Source organism: Acanthopagrus latus, chromosome 15 (genome assembly GCF_904848185.1).
Source record: "Acanthopagrus latus isolate v.2019 chromosome 15, fAcaLat1.1, whole genome shotgun sequence".
NCBI classification, from domain to species: domain Eukaryota; kingdom Metazoa; phylum Chordata; class Actinopteri; order Spariformes; family Sparidae; genus Acanthopagrus; species Acanthopagrus latus.
In genome coordinates this window covers 294,647-299,424 of record NC_051053.1, presented here as the reverse complement: position 1 = coordinate 299,424, position 4,778 = coordinate 294,647, and the positions used below count along the sequence as shown (strand labels likewise).

The 4,778-nt window shown below is 41.2% G+C and overlaps 1 long non-coding RNA gene across 1 annotated transcript; it reads left to right on the top strand.

Annotated features, from left to right (window-relative positions):
• Positions 1-2,757: 2,757 nt before the first annotated feature.
• Positions 2,758-4,527, top strand: LOC119033823. The gene is made up of 2 exons (XR_005079379.1): positions 2,758-3,310; positions 4,384-4,527. It is a non-coding gene; the product is annotated as an uncharacterized LOC119033823 (long non-coding RNA).
• The last annotated feature ends 251 nt before the right edge of the window (positions 4,528-4,778 follow it).

Here is a 4,778-nt window from a genome sequence, read left to right as displayed (position 1 = left end):
ACGACAGACCAAGACAGGGTAGCCAGGAAGAGACAGACTGACGAAGTAACCAGGAACAAACGTGCAGAACGTCACAAAATGAACTGACAGAGACAAGAGGGGGGACAAAGACTATATACAGACAAACTAACGACAGGACAAGGAACAGGTGAGTTGAGTGAGGAGAGAAGAGCACAGGTGAGGTAACAAAGTGAAAAACACAGAGAGGGAAAAACAAAGGTGAGGTGTAAGACGAGATAAACGCAAGGGTATAGTTTCAAAATAAAAGTGGAAATGAAAACAATAAAAAACAATAAAACCCAGAACAAGACAGATATCACAGCATACCTTCAGAGAGCTTGTGAAGTCCATGCCTCAGTCAAGGCTGATTTGTTTGGGGGGACATTCACAATATTGAGCAGGTGGTTATAATCTTCTGGCTCATCACTGTATATGGAATCACATGACTTGATATGCAGTATGTAAGTCTAATATTAACTCTCCTTAAAATGTAGTTTTGGTCTGCACCAACTCCTGAGAAAAATATCTGGCTGCCTTGCTCAGTTCAGTGTTCCACCATATTCATAGGCTGGTTGTTAACTTTGTCTGCTGTTTGGTGCTGGACAGCTTATCAGAGGTTTTTCACTGAAAACAGCTACCTGCTGCTGCTGCCAGGCATCAGGTTTATTGTAATGTTCATTTCATTCTGTTAACTGAATACATGCTGTGTGGCTGATTGTGATAACAACAGAATCTCTTATTCCTGCAGTGTATTTAGCTGTTGTAAGCTATTACCTCCGTTAGCTACTGAGGTGTCTGGACGGCAACACATTCTGGCCTTTAATTCAACCCAGTTTAAATTTAACCCGTTCCTTCTTGTGTGAGTTAGGGAATGCAACAATATGGGGCTCACCGCTCCAAGAGACATTGGAGTCAGCATTTAGCTGTGTGGGTCAAAGGTTAGCAGGGGACAAGGCCACTATAGGAACTGAATTGGAGCCTGACTCCTGTTCCAGATGGAGGAGGATATTTAAACAGACACATCTCCAGAAAAGGATAGAGGGCTCATCTAGGTAATTTTGGAGTACAAGCCCGAAGGAGGGACAGTAACAGATTTGGTCATTTATGGGAGATGGACCTTCAACCCACCACAGTAACCAATTAGGAGTAAGAAAGTACTGCCCAAGGGACTTTAAGAAGGGTCCCACGAGTAGAGACGGGGGGTGGCACTTGGTAGAATTCCTAAGAGTGAAGGCGTAGGAGTTCTGATAGGGCAAGAAGGGCAAAAACGTTTGGCATTACTTTGCCCTAGATTGGAGAACATCAGAGGTGTGGCCACACTCCGCTCGGATGCTAGGCTCAAGTCTGTTTTAATAAAGATTGCTCTATCATTCCACCCAGCCTTGCCTCCGCAGAATTTTTTATCAACCTGCTACACGCCGATATCTTTGAGGAAGACAGCCCAGAAACTACACTACCTAAGCTAAGCACATTTCAGGACACTGCTCACCGACCACCAACAGCTAACTAGAACTCTTCCTGCCCATTTCAAAATGGATTTCCAGTGCTGTCTTGGTTTAATCAGGGCAACATAATCTCTGGGTCCGGCCAGAGAGCCACTTGTGACTTGGGGTGTAAAAAAAATCTGGTAATGTGGAGCATTCTTTTAATGTTAGGTCTTACAAAGATTAACCATCTAGTGATGGTAGTGCTGACACAGCACTGTGGAGAGACAAATATCCATGACTCTGTTGTAGTTAGAGCAATCATTAGAAGTCAGTTCAGTTTCTCATTTGCTAAGCGACAGTCTGTTTGTTCAAAGCATACTGTCCCCCATCGGGACGCTGTTCATCTCAAGCCCTGCAGCAAGCTATTCCAGTACCGTGCCTGTGGCTAACGTGAAATGGAGCACCAGTGCTTATTGTTCACACTTCCAGCACTGGTTGAACTGATGAAAAACATGGACGATTCTGAAATGTTCAACAGTAGCAGCCCACAGAACACTTGCTAGTAGAACTATTACTGTACTGTGTATGTGTTAAAATATGCTTTGCTGATTAAACCAATAGGACACTTCAAATCAGTATTAAACTGGTAGGAAAATAACTAGCTGCTAGCAGCCATTGAGCACACAAGTGCCCATGGGTTGTTTGGCTCTGCAAACTAATAGCTAACAGGGCTAATAACTTACAGCCAATTAAAGTCCTGTTTCTTGTAGTCTGTGGAGAGCACACCAACTAGAGGCCTAGAGCACTATGTCTGTAGCACTATGTCTGTGTTTTGGAGTTTTGTGTGTTTTTGATTTTCAATGTGTTTGTGTTTGCAAATGTTCCTAATGGAGGTGTTTTGGCCCGCTATACGGACGTGTGTATTTACAGCACATTTCCTAAATGCTGTACATGTGTTGACAGATTGATGACAGTGTTATATTAATTTGTTTGTTTTTGTTCATGTAATACTAAATAATTATAAGTTGTATTTATTTATTTGTTTTACTCTCCTGGGAGCAAGTTCTAGATAAAACGGCAGTTGTTGTGAAGTTAAAATTTGCATAAAAAATATTTTGAGTACGCCACTGATTGGTCAGTGTCACGCTCCGGCCTAGGACCCGCCCTCCTTAGTCAGTGACCTGGCTGATCTGTGTGATCCACGCCCTGTTTTCCTCTCTGCCCTGCCCCCTGGTTGAGTGACAAGTGAGTGACATCCAATTCTGAGTTGCCTGCTGCTCCACACCTGATCCTACTCTCCTCGTCAGCCTGGGCTTTAAAAACACACCAGGACTAACAGTCTTCACCAGATTATCACATCTGTTTCCAGGAGTTTCCTGCCCAAGTGTTGCCTTTGTGGATTTTTTCATCTTGCTGACCTAAGCCTGTTTTTGAGCAAGACTTTGCCTGATGTTCTTGGATGCCTCTGTCCTGTCTGCCTGTCCATTGCCAATCTGTTTCTGTTCAGCCACAGAAGTTTTGCCGAGCCTGACTCCTGGGTTTTGCCTCAACCCTGACTGTACCTTGCTGTGCCTAACATTGCGTGCCTGTTTATTGACCATTTTTGCTTGTCTGACCCTGGATTTTTGCCTGAACCCTACCTGTACTTTTGCCAGGATTTTTTGACTTGATTGACTTTGAGTTTTTTACCCTGCCGCCTGTGCCTGGCCTGTACTGCCTGTGTTTTGTTTTTTTTTAACTGTAAATAAATATCCTAACTTTCGTCTGCTCCCGAGTCTGCCTCTGGGTCCACAATCCCTCCCGGCCTCACTGGCCCTGACAGTCAGATCTGGTCTCTACTGTGCTGCATTGCTATGAGGACCTCTACTACTAAATGAGGAGAGGTGAGGCAAGTTGTGCTGATCTGCCAGTACCGGTCATTCACAGCATGACATCAAAACAAACCTATTCATCTGGTTCAGAGAAAAGAAAAAGTAAGAAACTAGATGAAGAAAAATGCTCACAGGATAAGGGTAAGGTTTTTTTTCATGATGTGGGGTGCAGGGGGAACTTTAAGTGTTTGCTTTAGGAAAGGGCTACAATAAAATGTGAATGCCATAAAACTGATTTACTGAAGTGACACTCATTTTGGTGAATTATAGCAGGTCCAGCAAGTTGTCATTACATTTGGAAGGGAGGGTGTGCTGTTACGCAGATGTCTGTCATGTCTGCTACATCCTCGTCCAGTGGGAGCTGCTGGTCCGTCATAGACCTCTTATGCTGTTAAATATTATCCACATAACATTACTTTAGGATTATTTTTATGATTGATTTATCAATTTTAGTGTGTCCTCAGTTTATAGGTCTCTAATGTTAAGTTTCATAAACAACATTAATACATAGGTTTATTATGGACTATTGTGGCAGTGGATTATTGTTAACTCTACTGAGTTAGCTGTGTCTTTCTTTCTTTACCACATTTAGTAGAATATTTATTGTGACAATATAATTTGAACACATTAGGCTACATTCCTGCAGTTGAGTTATGTTTGATGTATTACATTGCTTTATTCAAAAGAAACATAATAACACAAATTAAAGTACATTTAAAGTAAACCATACTATATATGACTGTTGGTTCTACCCACAGATTATAGGTTAAGACCATATCATCAGTTAGGCACCAGTTACAACAGTCCACTGTGTAATGCCCTGCAAAATATACTCAAAAATATAACTTCAATATCACAGTCATTTATCTTCGTTTTATAACTCTCAGTAGGATGTGTCGAAAATTGCTTAGAAGTGACAACTTTGAATTTGGGTACATGCTTTAAAGGGACACTATACCGTATATTGCAATGTTTAGTATGAAAACAGATTAGGAACGTCTGCATTAGTGTAACTTAACTCAATTATATAGTATGAATATTTGGATCTATTTTGTTTGGTAAACTTAGGAATTTTGTCTTTGCAGGAGCAATTCTGAAATATTTTGGAGCTGCGGACCAGGAAGCAGCACGGCCACCTTCAGCACCATCAGACCAGGATTTAAGTTTAAGTTTAAGTTGTTTAAGTTTAAGAATGTTTTACAATTTAAAATAAACATTTTTGAGGAACACTGCATCAATTTCATTTGTTTACCTTGTATTATCATTTTCCATCAGTTCAACTTGCTAGGGTGGGTCAACTTAAGATGTTTGATTTTAATTTGAGAGAGATTTTCTGACTTTAGCCTGTTTTCCTCTTAACATTTAATAGATTGTTGCATCTTTGTGGATCACCTAAAAGGGTTAGGAATCAAATCAGAATACTTTTTTGATCCCCGGGGGGAATTGTTTTTGTTAGAGGCAACCCCAGTGCAAAGTAGAA